Source organism: Canis lupus, chromosome 38 (genome assembly GCF_048164855.1).
Source record: "Canis lupus baileyi chromosome 38, mCanLup2.hap1, whole genome shotgun sequence".
Lineage (NCBI taxonomy): Eukaryota > Metazoa > Chordata > Mammalia > Carnivora > Canidae > Canis > Canis lupus.
Window position 1 is genome coordinate 18,807,422 of NC_132875.1, and position 17,200 is coordinate 18,824,621.

Below are 17,200 nucleotides of genomic sequence, written 5' to 3' on the forward strand. Positions count from 1 at the left end.
CCAGATATCATTTTTTCTGGCTGCCAAGGAAAAAAATAGCAATGGTACCCCCACATGACGTCTTGTAAAGCTCCCTCTCAGAGGTGACACACACACATCACCTTTACTCACATTCGAATAGCCAAAGCAAGCACATAGCAAAGTCTAAAGAGTGAGGCAAGGGAAGTATCTATACTCCTTTACAGGTAGGGACCAAAAGGCTAAAAATGGTTAACAATTTACTACCTTCACAGCAGCTGTGAAAAAAATTAGGGGCTTAAAGATAGATAGTCAGAGACTGAGTAGAAAGCAGTGAGCCCAGTTATAAGCAGGCTTGGCAAGAGATGACTGTGACCTGAGTGGGAGTGATGGTGGAGGAAATGGAGAGAAGTGGACAGACCTGGAGTATGTTGTGATGGCCATGTTGACAGGGTTTGGTGATGGATTTAATGAGGATAGAATGGTGAGAGAAAGAGAAAAATAAAGGTTGATTCCTGTGTTTTTAACAGAAGAAGCTGCAGATATTCTTGGCTTTTGATACTTAGCAACATCCAAGCAATACTGAAAACTCTTCATCTAAATGTGGCTACTCCTGACATTTTGTCAACAATTTCAATGTCATAACTTAATTATTTTCCCCGTTTCTAGCAATAACAGGTTACACAGTATCAAAATAAGACCATTCATAAAATTAGGAAAAATAAATATTTTAAAAGAACAGAGTGAGCAGATTCCCATGATTTATTTCTTCCTAACTAAGGAATAAGGAAATAAAGGACTGTAATGGTACCCACCCCTGAGAATGTATTACATGAAATATTAACAAAGCATTTTTATTTTCAGATCCTCATCACTTAATATAGATGTATAAAACAGCACACCATTGCCCTTCAAGTTGGAAATAAAGCTCCTAACCTACCATATATTTTCAAAGATTAAAAAAAATAACAAAAACCATTCTGGCAAAGGTAAAATAAAAAGTGATTTCATGTAACATAGAAGAAGCATAAATCAATCTAATATTCTAGAATATAATCTGGCGGTACATATCATGGGTTATAAAATCAATCATGTTCTTTATCCAGTGATTTCTATTCCTAGGAACCAATCTTAGACCAATGACTAGAATTTTGAACAAGATCTTAGGAGCAGAGGTGTTCTTGTAGCACTATAATATCAAACATAAGACTTAAATAATGTCCACTAACAAGAGAGCTGATATGTATATGATAGAACAGTGATGGGATATTTATTTAAATGACTAATATCAACAAATTATCTTAACACAATAAAATTAAAAATGACAATTCATATATTAGATAAATAGTATCTTCTATATAGATTATTAATAAAAATTCATATGCAAATCATTACAACAGAAACACCAAAAGCACATTAAAGTGCTACTTTTACACTGTAAGTGTACAATATAAGCTTGTGCTGAAAGGCAAGGGGACACAAGAATGTAGGAACAGCAGAAACAGCAAAAGTGTTAAACGGAAGAACAGGAGTTCATGGAAAAAAATTACTTGTATTGTGAAACAATTTCATTTACTTTGTGATCAATATTGCATATAGACCCTGTATTTTCTTTGTCAAAAATCGCAATACTTCGTGTAACCCACACAACTGTTAAAACTGATACTCTTTTTGCCACAAAAACAAATAATATTCTAAATCATCATTGTCCAGAATAAACATCTTGGACAAAATCGCTTTCTACTGCAACAAGAAACCGATTTCTTTTCAGAAAAAGAATTAACCTTTCAAGTAAAAAGCAGCAGACAAAAGATGAACCAACTACCCAATTATTCAATCTAAGAAATTGCTTAACGTAAGGAAGAAGAAATGACTCTTAGTGGTAATTCACAAAAACTTAATACAGATATTCTAAGGTGTTACCCTAACCCACGTCCCATACCCAACTCACATGAATTAGCTTAGAATATGTCACAATTACCTCCTGCACCCTCTTTAAATTTATTCCCCTCACCCACAAGCCCCACTTCTGTAGGAAATATTTTGTCTGGTTGGTGGAGGGGGGCATGTAATTCTCACTAAGCGTATTACAAATTAGAGTGAATAGTTATCCCACAATTTGGCAACTTTGTAACTGTGATAAATTTTAAAGGATGTCTTGTATTTCATGATTTAGTTGTTTTTAGCCCTAACGGAACTCACCAATTCTCTTGTGAATTAATTTTGTGTCAGAATGGAGATGAGATGGCACAGCTTAAAATAGACTTCCTTTTAATTTAGGTTGTAAAAGCTACTTCTAAAAATGATACATTTTTAAATAAAAATTGAATACTAAAATTGGTAGAACTTTCCTTTTGATATGTTCATAATAAAAATGTAGGAGTAACAGTGAAAAACCTCCATCAAGTAACACTGAGTCACATACAATTGACAGAGTATTCAGTACAATTGATGATTCTGGGACTAGATGAAAATGGGATAAAAAAATAGAACATTATCCTTCCAGGTTCTAGTAAGAGTTGTAATTTTAGGATGCGAGCTAACAGGTTTCATTTTTTAAAGATTGTATTTATTTACACATTAGAGACACAGAGAGAGGCAGAGACACAGGCAGAGGGAGAAGCAGGCTCCTTGAGGGGAGCCCGATGTAGGACTCGATCCAGGATCCCAGGATCACGCCCTGAGCCGAAGGCAGACACTCAACCACTGAGCCACACAGGCAACCCCTAGCTAACAGGTTTTAAAATAAAATTAAATTATGCTATAAGCAGAGTAAAAAGAAAAAAGATAAATTAATATGTACCTTTACTGGAAGACACATGGCAAGAAAACAAAAGCCAATATAAATCCTTTACAAAATTGGATTTAATGGACATGTAAAAAAGGACCCATCTAAGTCAAAAATCAATATGCTGAATTAAGCTGTTCCTTCCAGTCTGTTATAACTATAAAAGTCGAGTATCTCCCTTCGTTGAAATGCCTCAATTTAACATTAGCTGAAGAGAAGTTTGTATAGGGAAAAACAGTTAAGAGGGAAAAACATGCCTTAGAATGAAATAAAATAAATAGCAAAGGTTAGTAGAAACAGTAGTAGATAAAAAGACATAAAAGCAGATGTAGAGATACAAAGATATATGTTTAACCAAAAAATATTGAGCTTAGATGAATAGTTTAATAATAACTTCTTTTTTCTAAAAAAAAAAAAAAAAGGCAATGGAGTCATGATTAGTAGAGTATACTCAGCTCATTGGTTACGAAGTCACTTTAATTTTTTTTCTTCCATATTCTCTAATTTTCTTTCCTTAAAATTAGTATTTCCAAAAGGTAGACACTACAAAAATTTAAATCTGTCCATTTTACTGTTTATCAGCACTTCTCGTGCTGGATGAGTAGGAGGAGATATGTAAACTAATGATTAGAGGGAGTTTCTCTATTACCTCCACTCTAATCATGATCGATATTTGCTATGCCTCCCTTTCATTAATATGAAAGTGAACAATTATTAGAAGTTTCTCATGAAAGTATCTCTACAGTAAACACATATATAAACCTTAACAGGTGATTCACAGTTATTCTTGTTTCTAAAGAAACATCATTATTCTTGATCTCATTTTTCTCTTAAATTTTAGAAATTCTATCTAACTCTAACCGTGTTTTAATATCCTATAAACAGGCATTCCCTTAATAGAACAGCCAGCCTGATTCAATACAACTGACTTAAAACAACAGAGTTACATGACGTAGGTAAATTTTTACACCACCTGTTCTATTCTGTATTCACGTAACACTGGAAATCTGAGCTGAAGCAATCTGAACACCTGCCTCAACCCCACATCTAGTTCACTGCCCTCCTTTAAATATTACATATATTTTCCAAATATTTTTCCAAGGCAAATAACATAATTAAAAAAAATAAAGTTGCCTTAATTCTTAACATAGACTGTGATCTCGTCCTTTGTTTTCTTTATGAACTTTATCCATAAAAATTCCATCCAGGTCTTGGGGTACCTGGGTTGTTCAGTCTGAAGTGTCCAACTCTTGATTTCTGCTCAGGTCATGATTTCAGGGTCTAAGATTCTCCCTCCCCCTCTCCCTCTGCCCATCTTCCCACTTGCATGTGTGTACTCCCAGGAAGGAAGGAAGGAAGGAAGGAAGGAAGGAAGGAAGGAAGGAAGGAAGGAAGGAAGGAAGGAAGGAAGGAAGGAAGGAAGGAGGGAGGAAAAAAATTCCATCTAAGTCTTGAAGATGTATTTTTTCCACATTATGGTTCTTCCCTTCTTGCCTGTAACTGAGTCATGCCTACTCTAAGAATATCTCCCTTTATCCATATCTCCCTTTCCTTACTTCTGCACTAACTCCTAAAATTGTATATTCCATGTAATAAATCTATGTCCTTGTTATCAATGCAGTCCATTTTAATGTTTCTATGGAATTAATTTTTATCAATGTTATACAATAAAGTAGGATATATTTAACATTTAACACACAAGAAACCCAAGCCTTGAGATGTCTGTGGACTCTCTACAGCCCCATAAACAAGGAAGGACATGACAAATCCAAGCTTGGCTGCCTAGAGCTCCTAATTTCTGTGTATATTGTTCAATTATTTATCTGAAGTTTTCAGAGTAGTGGCTACTCCAAGAAGTTTTATAATATTTCCTCTGAAACATTAATCATAATATATAAATTTAAAAATTTGAGGAAAAATATTAAAGGTACTTTTTCAGTTACTTCTTTGATTGGCAAACTTTTAAATTGATAATACACACCAGCTGATGACATTTCTCACAGTCCCTCTTTATTCATCCTCTGTAATTTGACTCTCAGGGGTTGATTCTAACAGCAGTGATGAAGGCTCCAGTGAGTTCCTACACTAACAAATTTAGCATTTTTTAAAATTTCCCTTCATTTTGTTTCCATGAGCCTGGACCACTGCACTATACTCAATCAAGTTCCTTCTACATCATCACACACCTCCTCTCCTACTCCATTTGTCCACAATAGTCCTTGAAAAGGGACATGCTTTGAGGCTGTCTTCAGCATTCTATGTCTTAATGGATATTTCTTTTTAAGAGATCATAAAAAACTTTGCAACTTCTCTTTATCTCTATTCATGGGACGTATTAATGCATACGAAAATACATATCCACAGACTTTTACCTGCATTCGCTAACTTACAAAAGGCCACTCATCCTTCCTGAAAGATGATTTATATTAATTTCTGGGCTATGATTCTATTATCCGTGACTAACATATTTACCTTGTTAATTTGGGAATGGGCCATCTACAAATATATCACAACATCCATTTTGGCTGATAATCAGAATCATGTAAAAGTGAAAAGAGACATCACATCAAAACTCTAATTTCTTAGGTTAGACAAAATTAAACTTAAAATTCTATAGACTTTGCAGCAGAAAAGCAAAATGATAATATGATAGCTAAGGAACTATGGTAAATATGATCAATTACTGTAGGTCTCACATTTCATTTAGACTGCCACAAAATTAAGACTGCTGTATTGACTATAATTGTGTTCATTATTATATTATATTTATATATTATTAATTATTATTATTGAAAACAGAAGCAAAATGGAGTATCTCCTTAAAGATAGTACTCATTATAACTAGATAGTAAAAGTAAAATCAGAATTTGATGGAAACATTCAGTCCGAATGAACTGACCTGCCTTAGGCAAGGTAAATCTCTAGTCTTCTCTTTTAGTTTTTTAAATTGTCTTCTTCCATATTAGCCTGATTTTTAAGACTCACTACAAGAGATCTCCAACTTTCATTATAATGATTATTGGATGTTCTTCCACCCTCTAAATCTCTTTTTCCTCTCCTCTTGTGTTTTTTATCTTTCTTTCATCACATGTATCATCAGCGCACAGAATGTACAACTATAATAACGATGTCACTGTCAAAGGCAACACAGGGAAGATTCTGGAAGAAATTTTAAAATATTCAATTCCTTCTTTTACATAGGTCAAAAAAAATTCAGATAAATTCGTCTTTAAAGATAAATTGTATTTCCTTAGGATTATCATTCAGCCTTAACTCCTGGACAAAAAGAGGCTAATTCAGCAATTAGTGAATAAAATATCAAGAATTATACATCAAGAATTATCTGTATTATAGAAAAAAATGTTTAATTAATTTGGCAAAGGACACATAATCATTTATCTAAAACAGCTACCTGTTCAAGGACTATATATCTCAATGAATATTAATTTAAATGTTTTAAAGAAGACAGTTATTATCAACTTGAAACTAAATTTAGATGAATATATAAAGCTTATTTTACATGTACAATAAATATTTCACATTTTCTTGCAGCTCTATATAATTTTGTAGAACTTGCAGCATTATTACAATATGGGTAAGCATTAAAAGAGAAAAAATAATTATAATTGAATGTAGATTGCGAGAAATGAAGGCTAAAAGGTAATGATGTTCAGTATATAAACAGATACTAACAGGAGATGTTTACTTAATTTTCACTAGGCAATATTGCTCGAAATTAAAATTTTAATGAATGTAATTACTAGTGCACAAGCAAAAGAATATTAAATACAGATATAATTTTTCATTAAAGGCTTTAAATCAGTTCCTTTTTAAATTCTGCTGTATAGTCAAGAAAAATATCAACTCATACATTATTGTTATTAAAATAATTATTATCTCTTTTCATGTAGTTAACAACTTAATCTATATGCATAAAATATTATGGAATAATTAAAGAAGCAAGTTATAAATGTTCCAGTGTGCTAAATACCAGCAATACTGAAGAGACTTAATAACAATTCATTGCCTACTTACTATTCTATTATAAATGGAAAAAGAAGTTGCTTATAAAACATTGTTCACATTTTAACTACTACAAAGCCATAAGTTTCCATATTTAAATAAAACCTATTTATAAAATAGGATGTCAGCAGTTATTCAGTATCAAAAGCAAAGGATATTTCAAATTATTTGAACTTGTAATTCTTGACCCATTTTAAAAAAATAATACACAGGGCTTAAAATTTTTTTACAAAGGATTGTCTACGAATAAAAGAATATAAACCTGACATGTGTGAAAACCAATAATTTCATATGATATATGAAAACAGTTCAACAAAAGAGAAATTAAAAATTCATTGATATTCAAAGACATTTAATCATAGCATATATCATAATTTCTTATAGAGTTGAAACTACTTCTAGATGGAAAATCTTAACACTGCACATTTAGATATGGCTTTATGACTTGGATCTATTGTATAGTATAGTTTCTGTTTGTATTTTGCTGTTTACAGGCAGCAGGATTGCCTCAAGAATTCTGAAATCCATCTACAAACTTTTCTCTTATAGCTTTATTCTTTTTAATACCTTTTTTTATTGGAGTTCAATTTACCAACATATAGCATATTACCCAGTGCTCATCCCATTAGGTGCCTCCCTCAGTGCCCATTACCCGGTCACCGCAAACCCCCGCCCACCTCCCCTTCCACTACCCCTTGTTCGTTTCCCAGAGTTAGGAATCTCTCGTGATCTGTCAACCTCACTGATATTTCCCACTCTTTTTCTCTCCTTTCCTCTTTATTCCCTTTCACTATTTTTTATATTCCCCAAATGAATGAGAACATACAATGTTTGTCCTTCTCCGATTGACTTACTTCACTCAGCATCATACCCTCCAGTTCCATCCACGTTGAAGCAAATGGTGGGTATTTGTCGTTTCTAATGGCTGAGGAATATTCCATTGTATACATAAACCACATCTTCTTTATCCATTCATCTTTCATGGACACTGAGGTTCCTTCCGCAGTTTGGCTATTGTGGACATTGCTGCTATAAACATTGGGGTGCAGATGTCCCCGCGTTTCACTATATCTGTATCTTTGGGGTAAATCCCCAACAGTGCAATTGCTGGGTCGTAGGGCAGGTCTACTTTTAACTCTTTGAGGAACCTCCACACAGTTTTCCAGAGTGGCTGCACCAGTTCACATTCCCACCAACAGTGCAAGAGGGTTCCCCTTTCTCCGCATCCTCTCCAACATTTGTGGTTTCCTACCTTGTTAATTTTCTCCATTCTCACTGGTGTGAGGTGGTATCTCATTGTGGTTTTGATTTGTATTTCCCTGATGGCAAGTGATGCAGAGCATCTTCTCATGTGCTTGTTGGCCATGTCTATGTCTTCCTCTGTGAGATTTCTGTTCACGTCTTTTGCCCATTTCATGATTGGATTGTTTGTTTCTTTGGTGTTGAGTTTAATAAGTTCTTTATAGATTTTGGATACTAGCCCTTTATCTGATAGGTCATTTGCAAATATCTTCTCCCATTCTGTAGGTTGTCTTTGAGTTTTGCTGACTGTTTCTTTTGCTGTGCAGAAGCTTTTTATTTTGAATAAGTCCCAATAGTTCATTTTTGCTTTGGTTTCCCTTGCCTTCACAGATGTATCTTGCAAAAAGTTTCTGTGGCCAAGTTCAAAAAGGGTGTTGCCTGTGTTCTTCTCAAAGTCTCAGGATTTTGATGGATTCTTGTCTCACATTTAGATCTTTCATCCATTTTGAGTTTATCTTTGTGTCTGGTGTAAGAGAATGGTCTAATTTCATTCTTCTGCCCGTGGCTGTCCAATTTTCCCAGCACCATTTATTGAAGAGACTGTCCTTTTTCTAGTGGATAGTCTTTCCTGCTTTGTCGAATGTTAGTTGACCATAAAGTTTAGGGCCCGTTTCTGGGTTCTCTATTATGTTCCATTGATCCATGTGTCGGTTTTTGTGCCAGTACCACACTGTCTTGATGACCACAGCTTTGTAGTACAGCCTGACATCTGGCATTTTGATGCCACCGGCTCTGGTTTTCTTTTTTAATATTCCTCTGGTTATTCACGGTCATTTCTGATTCCACACAAATCTTAAGATTATTTGTTCCAACTCTCTGATGAAAGTCCATGGTATTTTGATAGGGATTGGATTGAATGTGTAAATTGCCCTGGGTAGCATTGACATTTTCACAATATGAATTCTTCCAATCCATGAGCATGGAATACTTTTCCATCTTTTCCTGTCCTCCTCAAGTTCTTTCAGAAGTGTTCTGTAGTTTTTAGGGTACAGATCCTTTACCTCTTTGGTTAAGTTTATTCCTAGGTATCTTATGCTTTTCGGTGCAGTTGTAAATGGGATTGACTCCTTAATTTCTCTTTCTTCTGTCTCATTGTTAGTGTATAGAAATGCCATTGATTTCTGGGCATGGATTTTGTATCCTGCCACACTGTCAAATTGCTGTATGAGTTCTAGCAATCTTGGGGTGGAGTCTTTTGGGTTCTCTATGTAGAGTATCATGTCATCTGCAAAGAGGGAGAGTTTGACTTCTTCTTTGCCAATTTGAATGCCTTTTATTTCTTTTTGTTGCCTGATTGCTGAGGCGAGGACTTCCAGTACTATGTTGAATAGCAGTGGTGAGAGTGGACATCCCTGTCTTGTTCCTGATCTTAAGGGAAAGGCTCCCAGTGCTTCCCCATTGAGAATGATATTTGCTGTGAGCTTTTTGTAGATGGCTTTTAAGATTCTGAGGAATGTTCCTTTTATCCCTACACTCTGAAGAGTTTTGATCAGGAATGGATGCTGTATTTTGTCAAATGCTTTCTCTGCATCTATTGAGAGGATCATATGGTTCTTGTTTTTTCCCTTGTTAATATGATCTATCATGTTGATTGCTTTATGAGTGTTGAACCAGCCTTGCATCCTGGGGATAAATCCCTCTTGGGCATGGTAAATAATCTTCTTAATGTACTATTGGATCTTATTGGCTTGTATCTTGTTGAGAATTTTTGCATCCATGTTCATCAGTGATATTGGTCTGTAATTCTCCTTTTTGGTGGGGTCTTTGTCTGGTGTTGGAATTAAGTTGATGGTGGCCTCATAGAACGAGTTTGGAAGTACTCCATCTCTTTCTATCTTTTGGAACAGCTTTAGTAGAATAGGTATTGTTTCTTTAAACGCTTGAAAGAATTCCCCTGCAAAGCCATCTGGCCCTGGACTTTTGTGTCTTGGGAGGTTTTTTGTTTTGTTTTGTTTGTTTATGTGTTTTGTCTGTTTGTTTGTTTTTGGGGGGGAGGTTTTTGATGATTGCTTCAATTTCCTCCCTGGTTATCGGCCTGTTCACATTTTCTATTTCTTCCTGTTCCAGTTTTGGCAGTTTGTGGTTTCCCAGAAATGCATCCATTTATTCTAGATTGCCTAACTTATTGGCATATAGCTGCTCATAATAAGTTTTTAAAATTGTTTGTATTTCCTTGGTATTGGTGGTGATCTCTCCTTTTTCATTTGTGATTTTATTAATTTGAGTCTTCTCTCTCTTCTTTTTAATAAGGCTGGATAATGGTTTATCTATCTTATTAATTCTTTCAAAGAACCAACTCTTGGTTTTGTTGATCTGTTCCACAGTTCTTCTGGTCTCTATTTCATTGAGTTCTGCTCAAATCTTTATTAAGTCTCTTCTACTGCAGGGTGGAGGTTTTATTTGCTGTTCTTTCTCCAGTTCCTTGAGGTGCCAGGTTAGGTTGTGTATTTGAGTTCTTTCCAGTTTTTTGAGGGATGCTTATATTACCATGTATTTCCCCCTCAGGACTGCTTTTGCTGTATCCCAAGGATTTTGAACTGTTGTATCTTCATTCTCATTAGTTTCCATGAATCTTTTTACTTCTTCTCTAATTTCCTGGTTGACCCTTTCATCTTTTAGCAGGATGTTCTTTAACCTCCACATGTTTGAATTTCTTCCAAATCTCTTCTTGTGATTTAGTTCTAGTTTCAAAGCATTATGGTCTGAAAATATGCAGGGCACCATCCCAATATTTTGATATTGGTTAAGACCTGATTTGTGACCCAGTATGTGGTCTATTCTGGAGAAAGTTCCATGTACCCTTGAGAAGAATGTGTATTCAGTTGCGTTTGGATGTAAAGTTCTGTAGATATCTGTGAAATCCATCTGATCCAGTGTATCCTTTAAAGCTCTTGTTTCTTTGGAGATGTTGTGCTTAGAAGATCCATCATTTGCAGAAATCACCTTATTAAAGTCTCCCAGCATTAGTGTATTATTATATAAGTATATCTTTACTTTGATTATTAATTGATTGATATACTTGGCAGCTCCCACACTAGGGGCATAAATATTCATGATTGTTAGGTCCTCTTGTTGGATAGATCCTTTAAGTATGATAGAATGTCCCTCTTCATCTCTTACTACAGTCTTTGGGACCAACTTTAATTTATCTGATATGAGGATGGCTACCCCAGCTTTCTTTTGAGGACCATTTGAATGGTAAATGGTTCTCCAACCTTTTATTTTCAGGTTGTAGGTGTCCTTAGGTCTCAAATGAGTCTCTTGTAGACAGCAAATAGATGGGTCTTGCTTTTTTATCCAGTCTGAAGCCCTTTGTCTTTTGATGGAATCATTAAGCCCATTCACGTTCAGAGTTACTATTGAAAGATATGAATTTAGTGTCATCGTAATACCTATTCAGTCCCTGTTTTGGGAATTATTTCTTTGGGCTTCCTCTTTCTTTTACAGAGTTCCCCTTAATATTTCTTGCAGAGCTGGTTTGGTGGTCACATAGTCTTTCAGTTTCTGCCTATCTTGGAAGCTCTTTATCTTTCTATCCTGAATGAGAGCCTTGCTGGATAAAGTATTCTTGGCTGCATGTTCTTCTCATTTAAGACCATGAATATATCCTGCCCGCCCTTTCTGGCCAGCCAGGTCTCTGCGGAGAGGTCTGCTGTTAATCTAATATTTGTCCCCATATAATTTAGGGATCTCTTGTCCTTGGTGCCTTAACGATTTTCTCTTTATCTTTGGAATTTGCAAGTTTCACCATTAAATGTTGAGGTGTTGAATGGTTTTTACTGATTTTAGGGGGGGATCTATCTATCTCCTGGATCTGAATGCCTGTTTCCCTCCCCAAATTAGGGAAGTTCTCAGCTATGATTTGTTCAAATATGCTTTCTGGTCCTGTGTCCCTCTCTTGGTGTCCTCTGGAACCCCCATTATACATAGATTTTTTTTCCTTCTGAGGCTGTCATTTATTTCCCTTAACCTTTCCTCATGGTCTTTTAATTGTTTTTCTCTTTTTTCCTCAGCTTCCTTCCTTGCCATCAACTTGTCTTCTATGTCACTCACTCTTTCTTCTACCTCATTAACCCTCATCACTAAGACCTCCAGTTTGGATTGCATTTCATTTAATTGATTTTTATTTTCGGCCTGATTAGATCTAATTCTTTAGTCATGAAGTCTCTTGATTACTTTATTTATTTATTTTTTTCCAGAGCCACCAGTTGTTTTATAATTGTGCTTCTGAATTGGCTTTCTGACATTGATTGTAATCCAAATTTTGTAACTCTGTGGCAGAAAGAACTGTTTCTGATTCTTTCTTTTGTGGTGAGTTCTTTCTTGTCATTTTGCTCAGCGCAGAGTGTCTGTATGAGTGGGCTGTATCAAGAATATCAACCAAGACCTAAGTAAATTTCACCCTAGATGATTCTGCCAAGGTCACAGACCAGAAATTTAAAACATAGATCAGAATGAAACCAAACAAAAGGATCACTAAAGTGAAAAACAAATTGTAAAACGAAGTAAAAAATAAAAGGCCAGGAATCCTAAAAAAGAAGAGAGGAAACAAACGAAAAAGAAAAAAAAAAAAAAAGGAGAATAAAAAAGGGGGGGTGAGACTGGGAGATGGTGGTGGTGGTGAAGTTGTCTTGGAGGGAGAATGTAGTCTACCTGAGGGGTCCTAGAGAGTCATCCTCTTGGTTCTGAGTATATTAACCTCTGTATGTTAGAAGATGCTCAGTCCCAAATTATATAAACCAGAAATACTTGTAGAGGGCCTCAACATTGACCACCAAAACATAAATGATATAAAAGAGGGGGACAGAATGCGAATTAGGAATCTCACAGAATGAACCAGCATGGTATACCACTTGGTTCTGGGTGCCTGCTGTCATGTTTTAGAAGGTATTAACTTCCACTATTGTAGAACAAAATGAGGCAGAGAAAACAAAAAACACAAAACAAAACAAAAAACATATCTTGTATATCTCCCAAAATTAAGTTGAATATGTTGAAGGGAGTCTAGAAGTGGAAAATATATCTAGGACCTGTTTTGTAGAAATATGAAAGCAAAAAGGAAGACTCTTAAAAATGAAGAGGTGGTATAATATTGTAGTTAAGGTGGGAAAAGAGAAAAAAATTGGAAATTTACAGTCTGATATAGAAACGAGTTGTACGGGAAAAAGGAAGGAAAAAAAAGGAGGGGTACCCTATGATTCTATGTACTGTAAATCCCTCGACTTCCCTGGAGCTTTCCAGCGTTGCTCAGTCCAGAACTTGCTCTCCCCCTGTCCTTCCAGCATCTTTTCTGGGGGAGGGGGCTCCTCCCCCACTGGATTCTTTTTTATTTTATTTTCTGCCTTCCTACCTTTTTAGAAGTGAAAACCTTTCTCTCTGTAGCGCTCTGGCTGTTCTCTCTTTAAATGTCAGGTCAAATTCATAGGCTTTCAGGATGGTTTGAAAGTCATCTAGGTAAGTTGGGGGGCCAGGTGAGGTGAGACCCTACTCCTCCACCATCTTGCCCTCCCCCCTCATTCTTTTTTATTATCCAGCAGAATTTCTGATATAGAAAAAGATTTCATTGACTATCAAGAAATACATTGCTAAACGAAATCATAAGTATGAAACTTAACATCAGACTTTAAGATACTGACTTTATCGGGCAGCTCGGGTGGCTCAGTGGTTTGGCGCCGACCCGGGATGGAGTGCCAGGTCAGGCTCCCTGCATGGAGCCTGCTTCTCCCTCTGCCTGTGTCTCTGCCTCTCTCTCTGTCTCTCTCTCTCAAAAAAATAAATGAAATATTTAAAAAATATATTGACTTTATCTATGTGAAGTACATACAATTTAGTGGAAAACTTAACTACCAAGTCACTTTTATTTTTTATTTAGTTTTATTTAGTTTTATTAAGAGAGCACGTGCAAGTGGGGGAGAACCAGAGAGAGAGAGGGAGAGAATCTCAAGCCGATCTCATGCTGAGCACAGAGCCCAACCTGGGGCTTGATCTTATGACCCTGAGATCATGACCTGAGCTGAAACCGAGAGTCAGAAGCTCAACTGACTGAACTGCCCAGGTGCCCCACCAAGTCACTTTTAAAGTAGGAATCTAGTGTTCACAGATAAAAATTTGTCAGATGTTATTTGGGGATTGTATTTTCCGAGTTTAATTTAAATGAGAATAAAATGGATAATATAACACTTTTGAAAGACAACTTTTTATTTTGAGATTTTAACCTACAGTTGAATCTTGTAATCTATCTAGGCCATAATGGAGATAAAATAAATAGCTCTAATATTAAAGGAAGTATGTCATCTTAGCTCATTATTACATGTCTAGTGCCTAACACAGAGTCTGCCCATGAAAGCGTACAAAATATATTATTTGACTAAAGAGAGAAGTGCATATGCATGCTCTCACCCACACATACTTTATATAATTATTGCCTGCTATAAAGTTGTACCAAAGACCCTCAGCTGGATTCAGTATTACTTTCATCAGAACTAGTCATAATCCTGGAGACACCCTATACCCCATCCCTCCTCACTTAGTAATTCCAACCATAATACTATAGACTTCCCATAAGACCAGTCCCAAGTGGAATTGGAATTCATTGTCTATTAAAACAATAATCATCTGTAGGGTGATAAGGCCAACTAACACTGTTTCCCTTAATCATCACAAAAAGTCAAAGTTTCCTAAGTCATTTCTCATCACCTGGACTTTTATCTTCCTGTTCATGCCATAAACTGACCTGATATCACTCCTTTTCCTAGCCTTTCACAACTTCTAATGTGCTCTCTAGAAACTCAGATTTCCTTGTATTCTTAAGCTCTTCTTTGAGCAATACCTTCCCTTCCCATAAATTACTTAGACTAAGGTTTGTAGAGACTCCCCTTGTGTAACATTGCCACCCCAGGCCATCGTTACCATCTACTTCCCTGCAAGCTCCTGCTCCTTTGTTGTGCACAACGTCATAGTCTGTCTTCAACTACCATTTTACTAAAGTTATCCTGACTCCTTTCCCTCTATATTTGTATTCCCTCCACTTTTTTTCTTACATCCATTTAAAAAAGGACTTCAGACATAGCCAAATCCAAAATTCTATCTTCTAGACCACAACCTACTCCACTCTCAAAAATATCCAATCATTCTGTCATTGTTAAAACTCTTTCTTCAACTTTGTTATGGGAGACCACACACTCTTCTTTAAATCTTTCCTGATTTTTAATGTTTCTTCATCTCTTCCGGCACTTTAAATATTCTTATGAATTAGAACTTGGATTTCATGTCATTTCTGTCTAAATCTATTCTATAAGTCATGTAGCCCTATACTATTAAATATAATTTGAAAGTTAATGACTTCTAAATTTACATCTCAAGTTAGAGCTTTTTCCTGAAGTCCACATTTATATATTCAGTTTTGAACTTAATATCCTTTTTTGATATCTAGTAAGTATCTCAAACTCAACAGGTCTAAAACTAGTTGTGGAAACACTGCCCCTCACTGCTCCCCATCTTAATCAAGTATACCATCATTCATCTAGTTGCTTGGGGAAAACAACTCAGTGACTATTGTGAATCCCTTCTTTATCTCATTCCTTAAATCTAAACTACCAGCAATTCTTACTCTTTCTTTAAAATATTTCCTCAATATTTCTTTCTTTCTTTCTTTCTTTCTTTCTTTCTTTCTTTCTTTCTTTCTTTCTTTCTTTCTTCTTTCTTTCTTTCTTTCTTTCTTTCTTCTTTCTTTCTTTCTTTCTTTCTTTCTTTCTTTCTTTTTCTTTCTTTTCTTTCTTTCTTTCTTTCTTTCTTTCTTTCTTTCTTTCTTTCTTTCTTCTTTCTTTCTTTCTTCTTTCTTTCCTTCTTTCTTCTTTTCTCTTTTCTTTTTTTACCCTTCCATAGCTTTTCCATGGCATGATCATTAATTGTTTGGACTATTATAAAGGACACTCTACTAGACTCATTGTTTCCATTCTCACAACAATTTATTTACCTTTGAGTGGTTAGAGTAATGCTTTTACAATGTCAGTGGTTTATCACTTGCCATGTTTTTTTATGATAAAAAAATTATATTATGTTCTAAATCCTTGTGATGGTTAGAAGATCTTATGTAATCTTACTCTGGCTATTTCCTTTATCATGATGTTCAACTTCTTCACTAGCTTACATTGTTTACTTTGTGGTATCTCCAACAAACCAATTGCACTTCCATATGAGGGGCTCGAGTGCCTGAAACTCTTACCCACATATATCTTCATGACTCATTCTCTCAGTTTGTTCTCATGCCTACATCCTTCTTCTCTGAATGCTCTATCTTAAATAGTAACACTATCACTAACACATAGCTTGCTCACTTTTATTTTATTTTTATAATCACTCTCCATGGATTTCATCTGTTTTGCCCTTTGTTGCAACCCCTACACCAAGAATGATGTCCCAAATATAGGAATTCAATATTTGTTATGATAATAAGTAAATGAAAATTAAATGTTTTCCATATAACAGAGAGAGAAGGCTTTTTTTTTTTTTCATAAGAATCACATGGTGAATATTTCTTCTGAAGCTAATATTTGGCAGTTAGTAGGAGGGATTTGAAATAACTCAAACCATCTGCAGTAGATCTATTCAGTATGATATTTAGAAAATATTAGATGTATAACATTTTTAAATTTGTAATTGGCCTTGTTAGAAAATAAAACTTAACATTTAAAAATTATTCTATGTGACTGTTCTGTAACATATTATTATTTTGTCAAATCATTTTGTCAGATGTGGATGGCCCATATCTCTTTGATTTTCCTGAAGCCTAAATGGGTATAAATCTATTTTGGCATGCTTTTGTATTTACGAGGGTGCTCCAAAGGGTATGGACACTGGGCATTTACTTAATTTTTTGTCTTATTTTCAGGGATATAAATGCAAGAATAATTGTGTAAATAAAAATGCATTTACAGATCAGAAGGGAAATGGAATGCTGAAGAGAAATATTTTAGTCTTACATAAATAGTTCTGGAAAGAAACATCCACATTGTCACACACAATGGGTTTTTCAATTGGATCATGAATTTAACTTATATTGAATAATGGCAAATGGCCCTTTTCACACTGAAAGAATCTATCTCCATCTATATAATGGTCTATCCATGT